At 41.4% G+C, this 15,545-nt stretch overlaps 1 pseudogene; it reads left to right on the top strand.

Moving 5' to 3' along the window:
- The first annotated feature begins 1,340 nt into the window (after positions 1 to 1,340).
- LOC134601716 (oocyte zinc finger protein XlCOF6.1-like) lies at positions 1,341 to 7,350 on the top strand (annotated as a pseudogene).
- Positions 7,351 to 15,545: the final 8,195 nt, after the last annotated feature.

The raw sequence follows: 15,545 nt of genomic DNA, 5'->3' as shown, positions 1-15,545 counted from the left end.
CGAGGTCGGTTTCGCCACAATCCCAAAAAGTCCCAATATGTCCATCGATGATTTTAAAAGGGCCAGTAGCAGCAATATAAAGTACAATATGCCCCAAATAACCCAGGGGCCATAGTCAGCAGGTAGGAGGCTAGCAAACAGGCTTCTCCAGGACCCAGTGGCGAGGTTGGTTTCGCCACACTCAGTATTATTATACAGAGCGACATGTTTATTATCAGTGTATAGATACTCAATATTATTATACAGATGACATGTTTATTATCAGGGGAAGATAGATACTCAGTATTATTATTATACAGAGCGACATGTTTATTATCAGTGTATAGATACTCAGTATCATTATACAGTGTGTCATGTTTATTATCAGCGTATAGATACTCAGTATTATTATACAGAGCAACATGTTTATTATCAGCGTATAGATACTCAATATTATTATACAGAGCGACATGTTTATTATCAGGGGAAGATAGATACTCAGTATCATTATACAGAGCGACATGTTTATTATCAGCGTGTAGATACTCAGTATCATTATACAGAGCGACATGTTTATTATCAGCGTATAGATACTCAGGATTATTATACAGAGCGACATGTTTATTATCAGTGTATAGATACTCAGTATTATTATACAGAGCGACATGTTTATTATCAGCGTATAGATACTCAATATCATTATACAGAGCGACATGTTTATTATCAGTGTATAGATACTCAGTATTATTATACAGAGCAACATGTTTATTATCAGCCTATAGATACTCCGTATTATTATACAGAGCGACATGTTTATAATCAGTGTATAGATACTCAGTATCATTATACAGAGCGACATGATTATTATCAGTGTATAGATACTCACGATTATTATACAGAGCGACATGTTTATTATCAGCGTATAGATACTCAATATCATTATACAGAGCGACATGTTTATTATCAGTGTATAGATACTTAGGATTATTATACAGAGCGACATGTTTATTATCAGTGTATAGATACTCAGTATTATTATACAGAGCGACATGTTTATTATCAGTGTATAGATACTCAGTATTATTATACAGAGTGACATGTTTATTATCAGTGTAAACAGACTAGTGACTACATTAGTATGTGGATACTGTGGTGTATACCAGCAGTTGCCTCTAGGGGAGCTTTGCACAATGCACAGTTTGTCCCTAACCAGCTCCTGTAGGAAGTGTGCAAGGCATGCTGGGATGGATACACCCCCTTGATTTGCTCTCTTCCTAGTGTGTGCATGTAGTTCGGCCATGTTGGGTGTATGTTACAGCAGGAATGTGTATATCAACAAAGGGATCGAGCATACTATGTGACTTGTGATCAATAAATCCTGGCTGATTAATAGACGGTATGTTATTGTAAGTCAGCTATCATCAAACATAACAGGTACTCGATATCATTATACAGAGCGACATGTTTATTATCAGGGGAAGATAGATACTCAGTATTATTATACAGAGCGACATGTTTATTATCAGCGTATAGATACTCAGTATCATTATACAGAGCGACATGATTATTATCAGCGTATAGATACTCCCAGGGCCGGCCTTAGGCATTTAGACGCCCTGTGCGAAAAATCTTCACAGCGCCCCCCCCCGTCATCCATGTATGCTGTAATGTTTGTGTTGTCTGTGTATGTGATAGTAGGTGTGATGACGGTGTGTGATATGTATGCTATGTGTGAAATTTGTAATGGGTGTATTAACAGTGTGCAGTGTGTGATATGCGTGTATTGGTTGTATGTGACACACACACACACACACACACACAGAGTCAGACGGCCATACACACACACAGGAAGACAGTCATACACACACACACAGACACACAAAGGCAGACAGTCTCACACACACACACACAGGCAGATAGTCAGTCATACACACAGACACAGACAGTAATACACACAGAGGCAGACAGTCATACACACACACACGAAGACAGTCATACACACAGACAAACACGCAGACAGTCATACACACAGACACACACAGGCAGACAGCCATACACACAGAAGCAGTCATACACACAGAAGCAGTCATACACACAATCACACACACAGAGGCAGACAGTAATACACACAGACACACACACAGAGGCAGACAGTAATACACACAGACACACAGTGGCAGTCATACACACACACACAGACACACACAGGCAGACAGTCAGTCATACACACAGACACAGAAAGTAATACACACAGACACACACAGAGGCAGACAGTAATACACACACACACAGTCATACACACACACACAAACACACACAGGCAGACAGTCATACACACACACACAGACACACACAGGCAGACAGTCATACACACACACACACACACACACACAGGCACACACAGGCAGACAGTCATACACACACACACACACACACAGGCAGACAGTCATACACACACACAGACACAGACAGTCATACACACACACACACACATAGACACACACAGGCAGACTGTCATACACACACACACACACACACACACACAGGCAGACAGTCATACACACAGACACACAGAGGCAGACAGTCATACACACAGACAGTAATACACACAGGCAGAGAGTCACACTCACCTGATAATCCCACAGTTACCTGTGGAGTTCATTGTGGAGGCAGTGCAGCTCCTGGTGACTGTTTGGTGGGGAAGCAGGGACTCCTTCCTGCTTCCCCTGCAGCAGTTTTCCGGCGCTTTTAGCTCCGCCCCCGCCGCACGGTAAGCTCCGCCCCCGCTGCAAATTTAAAAAAAAAAAAATATATATATTTTTTTTTAAATCCCGGCCGGCTGTGCGGCCGCACGGCGCCCCCTGCTACATGGCGCCCTGTGCGGCCGCACACCTCGCACACCCCTAAGGCCGGCCCTGGATACTCCGTATCATTATACAGAGCGTCATGTTTATTATCAGCATATAGATACTCAGTATTATTATACAGAGCAACATGTTTATTATCAGTGTATAGATACTCAGTATTATTATACAGAGCGACATGTTTATTATCAGCGTATAGATACTCAGTATTATTATACAGAGCGACATGTTTATTATCAGGGGAAGATAGTGTAACGGATCCACTGGCACCCCGACTGGGTACCTCCGTTGAAAGATGCTCCTAGCGCTTCCAGAGGACTCCAAGCACTCCACCAGACACCATAAGCACCGCAGGCTGCAGCTATCTCCCTTCAGAACGAAGCAGGAACAAGCTCTTACAAGAGCTCAGTGATTATAGCAAGGGAATATGCCTAGCATAGCAATCCCTTGTAGCAGATTCCCCCAATAAGAGACAGGACTCAAGTTGAGGGTAAAAATAGAACTCTCTGGCTGCTAGCTTGCAGCCCTTTTTATTAGGTGCTCCCATGAAGGGGAGGGACACACACAGTAACGTACATTAACCAATCACACAATAGTTACATCCCACACATAGCCCTCCCCTCTACCTGTAAACTAATTATCTGTACACACAGGAAAATACAATTATCCTAGGTAGGGAAAATACAGTTTTTACACAACATTCATAACTCCCAAAATATACATCACATTCGCATAAAAATACATATACACAATCAATCCATTCGGGGGAACAACATACTCAAAAATCATACGAATTGGACCAGGGGTTCACAAGTTAGTACAAATGTGCATTTGACCTTCTGGAAGCATGGTTTTTAGAAGCTCAAACTAGTTCCCCAGAATCCTCTATCCTGGAGACAATGGAGAAGCTGATTTAATTATATCCAGGGACAAACACAGCCTCCATTAAGCACATGTTACCAGCAACCACCAAAAGACATAAAAATACATAACTCCTGTTATACCAAACAGAACCCCCACATTCAACCCATCCCCAGATGGCTTGGATCTGAGCGCTCAACATATCCAAACAGCGTTTAGATGCCACAAACACAGTTCAAACGCCATGGGGTTTAAGTTTCGTATGGGCTGATGAGAGGGCCCATAATCCTGGGGCAGCCCAATAACCCACAGTATGCCCAAATACCGTGCATAAAGGGCCAAATTGCCCAGGGACCGTAGTCACAGGGTAAGAGGCGGGCAAGCAGCCCCCTCCAAACCACAGTGGCGAAGTGGCTTTCGCTACAGATAGATACTCAGTATTATTATACAGAGCGACATGTTTATTATCAGTGTATAGATACTCAGTATTATTATACAGAGCGACATGTTTATTATCAGCGTATAGATACTCCGTATCATTATACAGAGCGACATGATTATTATCAGTGTATAGATACTCAGGATTATTATACAGAGCGACATGTTTATTATCAGCGTATAGATACTCAGTATTATTATACAGAGCAACATGTTTATTATCAGGGGAAGATAGATACTCAGTATTATTATACAGAGCGACATGTTTATTATCAGCGTATAGATACTCAGTATCATTATACAGAGCGACATCTTTATTATCAGTGTATAGATACTCCGTATTATTATACAGAGTGACATGTTTATACTCAGTGCATAGATACTCAGTATTATTATACAGAGCGACATGTTTATTATCAGGGTATAGATACTCAGTATAGTTATACAGAGCGACATGTTTATTATCAGTGTATAGATACTCAATAAACATGTCACTCTGTATAATAATACGGTGTATCTATACACTGATTAGGGATCGACCGATTATCGGCCGATATTTCGGTATTTTCAGCAATATCGGTATCGGCCAATATAGATACCGATAATACATACCAGGACCGTCGGACCCATTACAAGCCCGGCGGTCCTGGGGCCGCCCGCAGGTATCGCTTACTTACCTTTGCAGCAGCTCCCTTCCGCTCCCCAGTGTAAATCTCGCGAGTCCTGCGGCCGTCAGAGCATTGCCAAGGGTTACCAGGGCAAGTCTCCCCGCGGCATGCAGGCCGTGAGATTTACACAGGGAGCGGAAGGTAAGTAAGGGCTACCTGCGGGCCCAACACTGCTCAGTACAAGCTACTGGACCACCAGGGAATGCCATAGCCCCCCTCCCATGCCAGGTAACAAGCAGGGAGGGGAGACAAAAATAAACATAAATAAAACATTCATATTAAATAAATATAAAATTTAAATAAAAAATGCCTCCATCTCTTCCCTCCATTTTACACAAATTACACCCCTCAGTTAAGAAAAGGGATAAATGAGTCATTTATTACACATGAGTTTACAGAGGAAGAGGTTCTATTTCAACTGTCAAAAGTAAAGACAAATAAGTCAATGGGACCTGATGGAATACACCCAAAGTTATTAAAAGAGCTTAGTAGTGTACTAGCAAAACCATTAACAGATTTATTTAACCAATCATTAACAGGAGGTAACAGTGTCACAGTAGGTAAGTTATGCTGTATGGACTAAAAGTAATTTTGTAAGGCAAATAAAAAGTGTATAAACAATTTTTATAATGCAGGAATGTAGGGAATTAAAGTACACTCTATATATATATATATATATATATATATATATATACACAATATTGTCAGTTTTTCTAAGTATGGTAAACAAAAAATTATTTAAAGGTAGATTTTCTTTAACTCCCAGTACCTTTCCACCAGCAGGTCAAACCAGGTATCTACTACAATTTCAATAGCACAACCTTCTAGTATAAGTGGTAGAGGCTAGGAGTGATATAAAAAGAGTAGTAGATACTGGGCACAGCCTTCAAGTGACAGAGGTAGTGGGGGGGGGGGGGGGATAACCGTGGAATTTTGTGCTGCATGTGTTTAGAATTCATGTGATGTACACAGAATCTGTAATTTGTTCCTCTAGCATAAATGCAGATACGTGAGGCTTTATGGACTAAAAGGAGTATACACAATTTTCCTAATAAAGGGGTGAATGCACACAAAATACTTGATTTCTTCGCAATCACCATGACACCCGATGGTCATATTTCTTATCTATTATGCAAATATTGTCTATTTTTTCGAAGTATTGCAAACAATTTATTGTGACCAATTTCCTTTAACTCCCAGTACGTTTCTTTTAGGTGTATTTGTCAGGAGAAGTGACAAGAACAGAAATACATGAAGCAAAGCTATGAAGAAATCTTTTAATAACAGAAGCAAGGAGTCCAACTCTAATAAATCAAGCATTTTCTTAGATACCTATATGTTCTCAAATGAGACAGTAAACATAAACCCCAAACCTTTCTCATGTTCTGAATGTGGAAAATGTTTCATTAACAAAGACCACATTGTCCGTCATCAGAGAACTCACACAGGAGAGAAACCATTCTCATGTTCTGAATGTTGAAAATGTTTTGTCCAAAATTCAGCGCTTGTCCGTCATCTGAGAACTCACACAGGAGAGAAACCATTCTCATGTTCTGAATGTGGAAAGTTTTTTCGCCAAAGCAGAACTTCTCCGTCATCAGAGAACTCACACAGGAGAGAAACCATTCTCATGCTCTGAATGTGGAAAATGTTTTGTCCAAAATTCAGCGCTTGTCCGTCATCTGAGAACTCACACAGGAGAGAAACCATTCTCATGTTCTGAATGTGGAAAAAGTTTTTTCACCAAAGCAGAACTTCTCCATCATCAGAGAACTCACACAGGAGAGAAACCATTCTCATGTTCTGAATGTGGAAAATGCATTGGGCGACATTCAAAACTTGTTAGACATCAGAGAACTCACACAGGAGAGAAACCATTCTCATGTTCTGAATGTGGAAAAGGCTTCATCACCAAAGCAGATCTTGTCCGTCATCAGAGAACTCACACAGGAGCGAAACCATTCTCATGTTCTGAATGTGGAAAAGGCTTCATCACTAAAGCAGAGATTGTCCGCCATCAGAGAACTCACACAGGAGAGAAACCATTCTCATGTTCTGAATGTGGAAAATGCTTCATCACCAAAACAGAGATTGCCAGTCATCAGAGAACTCACACAGGAGAGAAACCATTCTCATGTTCTGAATGTGGAAAATGTTTTGTCACCAAAGCAGATCTTCTCCGTCATCAAAGAATTCACACAGGAGAGAAACCCTTCCCATTTTCTGAATGTGGAAAATGTTTTAGGCAACATTCAGAACTTGTCAGTCATCAGAGAACTCACACAGGAGAGAAACCATTCTCATGTTCTGACTGTGAAAAATGTTTTGGGGATCGCTCAAGTCTTGTTAGACATCAGAGAACTCACACAGGAGAGAAACCGTTCTCATGTTCTGAATTTGGAAAATGTTTTAGGGATCACGAAAGTCTTGTCAGACATCAGATAAGTCACACAGGAGAGAAGCCTCTTTAATGTAGTAAATTTGGGGAATGTTTTGCCAGTAAATCAGAGCTTGTCAGTCATCAGAGAACTCACACAGGTGAAGTGATTTTATAATGCATCTATGGATTAACATAAGAATAAAATGTCTTGTATCGTAAAAAAAAAAATCTCACGCTCACACAATAAATAGTAATTTTGATAGTAGCAGTCAATGTACATATGATGTATTGGTTATGGCACCCCCATGCTATCGTCCGTAGGTGCCTAACCTGCACCGCTAACTCTGCTCCACTTGGTTGCGGAGTCACCGGCAACCCAGTTTTCAACCCAGGATACATTGTGGTTGTATGTTCTGGCTGTTACAAAGTATACTAACTAGCCTGTTCCACTGTTAATACACTTCAATGAATATGGTTCCTTAGCATGACTTAAATTTGCATGATTCCAACCAAGACCTCAGCAAAGAGACAAGACACATGCTTCTTACTGGTAACTTGTAGGATCACTATTTCTGAGTTCCAACTTTTATTAAAAAACCACAGCACACACATCACATGTATTTACAAATTATTCATACAAATAAGAATATGAACTGGGATAGAAGACAGCTAATTATCCCCCGGGGTCCTTTATTCTTATCCCAGGACACTAACCTTGGACATTACAAGAGAAAGGCATGTTAATACAAACTTGAAGAAGAGAGTTTTCTTCTAATTTTCTAGGTTTTTTTTTCTTCTTTGGGCATACAATGCAGCTGAGACTACAACTAATGAATATACCAATTTTGTCAAATATTCCAATCAATCAAATTGGAAACGATAAGTCCTGCGCTCACTCCCATCACTACTGGGCGGCAGCAATGACTACAGTACACAGCCCCAATATATAGTAAAAACCAAAGAAAAAAGTTACCTGCGCTCTCCCCTTAATCCGTATGTATATTTAGACAAATGGAGGTCATTTAGTTACTCCAATGGCCATTGGAAGGAATGCCCGCCTGCCAACGTCAAGGCAAACCTCCAAGGCAAATATTTTTATATACACCCCTATATATTTATTAACTTTTAATAGGGAACACATGGGATGGGCGGCAGCATTGGAACAAAGCTGTGTGATACAAAAAGTGGATACAAATGCAGAAAGCAATGACTACAGTACACATCAAACAAGAAAAAAACAAATCAGGTAGATAGGAGAAGCAATAACACACGCTATGTGGGCAAACCACTGTTTAAGAAGACACTCCCAACTTCCAATAAATACAAATAACCAACACTGTTAAAGGTGAACCAATTACTAAATTCAGGGCGCCACAGTCATTGTGTATACTAAATATACCAGCTTGTCTCAAATGTATTAATTGGTTCAAGACAATTATAGCCAGAAGGCAAAGATTTATATATTAAAAATAACAATTTATTCAATCATAAAGTGACAAAAAAGACAAAAAATCCAAGAAACATAAATACAGCCTTAAATGGCTTAAGAACAGACCCTTATGGTAAGCAGCTGATAAGGTAATATAAAGTGCACTATGGAAATCAGGGAAGTATTTTAAAGTAACCAACCTGCCACTGATATTTACTATCCCTTTGCATCAAGGGATGGAGGCACAACTAGTTATACAACAAATGTTGTTAATAGTCCTCCAATAGTTCAAAATAAAGTGCCAAACAAATAAAGTACATATATACAGAACTCAAACTGCTAATACCAAATTTATAGGATTGAAGTACAGCTGGGCTCTATGCATTTCGTCGGGGAACCAACTTTCTCAGGAGCTTCTGTCTTCTGTTGCCGTCTTCCTCCTTTTAAATGCCAATCTTCGCGCTTTGAACGATGTCCGTGCATGCGCGATCCATTCGGAACGTAACGTCATAGGTAACGACGCGCGTCCGTTGGTACCGTGCACATGCATCAACCATTGTGAGATGCAAGTAGTAAAGGGGGTAAGGTCTGCGCTAAAAGTTAAAGAAGCAGTAGTCTATAACAATCAAAAACAGACCAAATGGTCTTAATGAATAGACAACAGCAAGTAGGCCTATATAAATGGTAAAAAGTCTCACAGAAAAGGTAAAAGAAAGTTCATCCAGGAGATCAAAATGTCCATTATAATGAAAACTATAATAGAAGAAAACATCTCACTAGTATAACTGGATAGAGTATAGGTACAGTCCTCGAGAGTTGGTCCGTCCGGGTTGTAGATGATCAGTATATGTGAAGACAAGAATAAAAACACGACAGACTGCCAATAGTGAAGGATTGTAGATCCAAGGATAAAATGATAAAAGGTAGATAATACACTCACATTTGATGGAGCTATGGCCAGCTCTAGGTTGAAGGGCGTTTAGAGGTATAATCCCCGCTAAGGGATATACTGTAGAGCTTTGTCCGTCAGTCTGGCCTTGGTTAAGTCGTGCTCCACGAAATATAAAAAACAGCAATATTGCTCTCAGTTTGTAAAATATAAATAAAATAGATATAAATAAAATATACTCAAAAGAAAAGAGCAGAGAGTACTGCTCTATCAATACAGCGCTGGTGGAATGATCCCCACCTAGGATTTCTTGAGTCAGGATACAATAAAAATGCCAGGAGAAGTAAAAATAAAAGGTGCATATAAAATACAATAAAATGAAGATTGGTCCTGTGGAAACGGTACCTAAAAAACCTTTATTGTTAAAATACACAATTTAAAACCATTAACGCGTTTCACCATTAAGGCTTTGTCAAAATGGTAGCATAGCAATATACCTGGCATGAAAGAGTATTTATAAGGGTATGTGACAGTCGAAATTGACGCCAAAAAACGGATCAACCAATATAAAACACATATTTAAAAACATATATAAAATAAAATTAAATCAAGTAATATTTATACACTTCAATAAAATAAGCTGATAGGGACTGTGTGGTATAATTATATGTTAAAAACGAGGCTTTTATTAAAAGATTTGTGTGATATTAAAAATAAAACGTCACGTGACTGGCAATACTTGGAGCTAAGCTCCATGGGTAATGTAGTTTTGCCGGTCATCGTGAGTGAAGGGAAGATGGCGGCAAGCGGCTTGCTTGTTGCTATGATAACAAGCTGCTCCTAATGGAATGTCACGTGGCCGGCATGATTGAAGCAATGCTCCATTGGTAGTGTAGTCATGCCGGTCATCGTGTGGGCGGCGAGCGGCTCGCTCTTGCTAATAATAGCTAGCCGCTCCCAAGAGGGGAGTGGCTGTAATGGGAGGGAAAGGGAAAAAAGAAAAGATACTACCTAGCCGACGTCACAGAAATTCGTGCTGTCGGGAAAGGAGTGAAATACAAGTAGGGGCATTAGTTACTGCTCTAGATAAATATGCATATGCAAAAGACCCATACTATATATAGGAAAAAATTGGGTTAACCTCAAAATAGGCATAGCAGCTTGTAAACATAATATAGATAATACATGAAGGTGCACAATAAACTTACATAAATCCCCCCCAAGTACGAGACAAAGCTCCGTATTGAGGGTCAGTAGAGATCTGATTTAATGTGGGCTACCTGCCCGGTATTTATGCAGGTCTTCCACCAGGTGGACACTCCCCTAGGGGACCTGGTGGAAAACTGGGACAAAATGTAGCATTGACCAATCACAGGTTTATAGGTAGAAACACTCCCATTTACACAATCTGGGACCCTCCTCTCTATCCTGGAGATAATTGGGAAGTAACTCAATTATCTCCGAGGACAGAGGGTAAACTCCATTTTACCAAGCATAATAAAGATACATTAAAATATATAATACCGAAACCTGAGGTAATTCAAAAGGCATATTTTGAACCTTGGCGTGGGATCATTTTTTCTCTAGTTTGTTCCAGGTGTAGTGGTAACGAGTATTTTTTTATGTATTTTTTTATGTATTTTTTAACTTTTTTAATGTCATATGCAACTAGGTTTGATGTCACCTGTGTAACTCCTATAAATTCCAGTCAGTAGTTACACTCTAATAGAGGAGTAGGAATTCACTTGTATTGATTGTTTTCAAACAGAGTTATTTGGAAGGTAGTCATTGAATTACAAAGTAGCCGTATATAAATACTTTCAGAGTAAAACTGCTTGAGAAGCAGAGATATGAAAGAAATGTTTACATATTAGACGAATGAAATGCAATTTCTTAGAGTAGCGTTTGCACAGAGAAATGAGGTAAGCCAGTAGTGTAAATGAAAGGGATAGGAAGGTAGAAACTCCTAATAGAATTCCACCTCCACCTTATCACAAGTCACACACCCCCAATATCTGGCAATACCGGCTTGGAGCATAGTAATGTACAACAGGTAAAAGAGAAAATGGGATAATAATTGTAACGGACCGTTTCACACACAAGAGGATAAAACCCAGTTTAGGCGATAATCCCCTTTTTGAGAGACAGGCACAGCTACCGCAGAACACCAAACTCCCGAACTGGATACAAGATAACACTCCGAACTGGAACAGCTGAACAAGAAAAGCATACAATCCGCTGACACTCCTGGCAGTCAGCTTACAATCCAATTCCCCCCAAGAACGAGACGACACTTCATTTTGAGGGTTAAACAGGAACTCAGGACTGGCTCATCCAGCCTGGCTTTTATTTCCAACTCACACATACAGGCCACACCCAGGGGGAGGCATAAAAGAACCAATTACATAGATGTTACCTCCCACACATCCCCTCCCCTTAGTGTGACACATAATCCCATTATGCATACAGTTTAAAATATACTTTTACACAACTTTCCTAACTCTAAAACCATACATCACATTCACATAAAAATACATATCCACAATCAATCCATTCAGGGGAACAACATATTAAAAAATGGCATGGATCAGACCAGGGGTTCAAAAGTTAGTAAAGTATCTTTTAAAACCCCTAGCTTCCCAGCTCAGACTGTTTTTTACAGAGCCTTCTCTGTGCTGGAGAAGTAATCTAATTATCTCCAGCACAGAGACAGACTCCATTAACCACATGGTTACAGAAAGACATAAAACACTTTAAAATACAGAAAGTTACTTTTTAACCATAACACACAGACATTTCACATATCCCCAGATAGCTGGGATCTGAGCGCACAAAACTACCGAATAGCGCGCAGATCCTATTCACACAGTACAATTGCCATGGAGCTAAAGTCTCTCCCATAGTCTTTCATTATATGAATAGGCTCTATGGTATAGCTATCTGGGGTATCACATTCCCATAATGTCTGGTCCATAGTCCAAAGGCAGCAGGCGGGCAACTAGGCTTCTCCAGTTCACAGTGGCGAAGTTGGTTTCGCCACAATAATTGAAGAAAAGGATTTGGGACTGTATAGGTAGCAGACCCACACAAGCAAATCCCCATTCAAATCCCTTAGTGCCAAAATAACATCAGCCTAATCAAGGCTGCTCCCCCAGCCAGTTCAAGCAACTACCCTTCAGTTTGTCCTGATAACTAAGCTGACTGCTTCAAGGCATCTCTGGTATGTATTCACTGACTTATCTATTACAGCATAAAAGATTAACCCCCAAATGAGTGTCTCACTAGCTGTTTAGAGGCAGTACTACTTTGTCACCAAGCTGTAATATCTGATAAGGTTCTATACTGCAGTAAAAAACAAACAAACAAACAACTTTTTGTGTCCCTTCTCTTCTCCTTTTTATATTCAGGCAAGCCACTTATGGGCGAATTGTCATATGTTAGTGCAAGCAATGGTAATTAAATGATTGGTGTTACCTATCTAGATACATGTAATGGAGATTCACTCAGTTGTTACTTTTGTTTTTTTTATGTGATAATGAAGTAAAGGTTTTCCATTTTACAAAATAAATGGCTTTGGGCTATGTTTTTATTTTATTTTAATTTTGTTGGTGTTTTATTCCAGCAAAAGCTTTTCTGAGGTAAAACTGTTTCTTTCCATGAATTGATTTAAAATTTGCCAATTTAGCCTCAATCTGTAGACATCACAAATAATGTGAAATTAATATAAGCTATGATGGACAGGAGTAAAACTCTTCTCTTCCCTCTTGGCTTTGTTCTCCCTTATCATGTTCTTCCTTTATTTTCCCCCTTTTTACCATTCTGCTGCCATAGAATGTAATACACTTAAAATCTTCTTCTTTGAGAATAAATGGATCAAGGCTATGTGTAGCGGAGAGCTGGTCTCTCACAGACTATCTCAGCTGGTAATCCAAATAAGGCTCAGGAACAATGAATAAAACCCAAGAGAATAATATCCACGATTAGTAAATTAGTAATTGAAAAGTATCCCACACATTTCCCAATGACTGGACGACACACAGCATCAGGAACAGAACTGAACTGAGGTTTAATTTCACATGCCTGCTTTTAAGCAATTCTCCCATGCAAGGGAGACACCCACAGTAATTATTACAGTAACCAATAAAATACATGTTACCTCCCACACATCTCCTCCCCTCCATTGGCGGATCCAGAGGGGGGACAACGGGGCAATTGCCCCCCCGAGATTCCCCCCTGCTGGCTAGTGCAGGGCTGGCATTGCCCAAGTGCCAGCCCTGCAATGTGCCTGCGGACCGGGGAGGGTGATCAGTGATCTCCCTCCCCGGTCCACAGACACTGTGCTGGCAGCCGGCAGGGGAGAGAGAGGGAGGAGAAAGGACCCGGGAGCTCAGCCCGCAGCTCCTCCGGGTCCTCCTCTCGCGACATTTGAAAATCTCGCGAGAGTGAACTCTAGCCCTGGAGCGCGGGCTAGAGTTCACCTCACCACCACCGGATCACCAGGGAATCCCCACGGGGACCACCAGGGATCCAGAAATGCCCCCCCTCCTCCTCAATAAAGGTAAGAAGGGAGGGGGAACATAAATCTATATTTTTTATTTATTAAAAAGCCTCCCTTCCCGCCTCCCCCCATACACGCGCCCCCACATACACACACTGACCCCATACACACACTGCCCCACATACACACACTGCCCCCATACACACACTGTCCCACAAACACTGTCCCCATACACACACTGCCCCACAAACACTGTCCCCATACACACACTGCCCCCATACACACACTGCCCCCATACACACACTGCCAACATACACAGACTGCCCCACATACAAACACTGCCCCATACACACACTGCCCCCATACACACACTGTCCCACAAACACTGTCCCCATACACACACTGCCCCACAAACACTGCCCCCATACACACACTGACCTCATAGACACACTGCCCCCATACACACACTGTCCAAATACACACACTGCCCCACAAACACTGTCCCCATACACACACTGCCCCACAAACACTGCCCCATACACACACTGCCCCACAAACACTGTCCCCATACACACACTGTCCTACAAACACTGTCCCCATACACACACTGCCCCACAAACACTGTCCCCATACACACACTGCACACCCATACACACACTGCAAACCCCCACACACACAGACACATACAGTGCCCTACACACACTGCTGCCCCCCCATACACACATTGCTCCACACACACAGACGACCCCCCATACACACAGTGCCCCCCCATGCACACACTGCCCCACACATACATACAGTGCCCCCCATACTCACACTGCCCCACACAGACATACAGTGCCCCCATACACACACTGCCACCCTCACACACACACTGCCGCCCTTACGCACTCACACTCACTTCACCGCTCACACACGAACTGCACCTTTCACACACACTTCACCCCTAACACAAACCACTTCCCAGCAGACCCCTGGTAACCCCTATATCCCAGCAGACCCCTGGTAAGTTGTCAAACTGTTCTTAAACGGTATGACTACTTACTCTGGGGTGGGATCCTGGCACTACTGGCACCATAACTACTACACTGAGCTGTAGTGGTTATTGTGCCAGGATTATTTATTTAAATAATCTACAAGTGCCCCTCCCGAGATCAGGCTCTGGATCCGCCACTGCTCCCCTCAGCATGACACATAATCCACTTAATCGGTGTACAGTATTTCCCCAGTTTCTGGATGTACCCCAAATACATGGGGTACACTCCTAAATAGGGGTCCCCTGATAGCCCTGATCTGGGTGAGTAACATACTCAAAAATCACCCAGATCGGACCAGGGGTTAGGGAGTTATGGAATATTAAAGTTTTGACTGACCGCACAGGTAACAGTAGCCTAAAATAGTTTCATAAGCTTTGGCCTTGCGGTCGGTCTTAGTTCGTGGGTATAAACGGATGAAAATACCGAATGAAATGGCTGTTGCTTGCCTTCATGTGAATCCCCCTGTTCGGATGAGTCTTTCTACCGAACGGTGGCTTGTTCG

Source organism: Pelobates fuscus, chromosome 1 (genome assembly GCF_036172605.1).
Source record: "Pelobates fuscus isolate aPelFus1 chromosome 1, aPelFus1.pri, whole genome shotgun sequence".
In the NCBI taxonomy this organism is placed as follows: domain Eukaryota; kingdom Metazoa; phylum Chordata; class Amphibia; order Anura; family Pelobatidae; genus Pelobates; species Pelobates fuscus.
The sequence above is the reverse complement of the archived record's forward strand: the minus strand, read 5'-3'. Positions and strand labels throughout refer to the sequence as shown.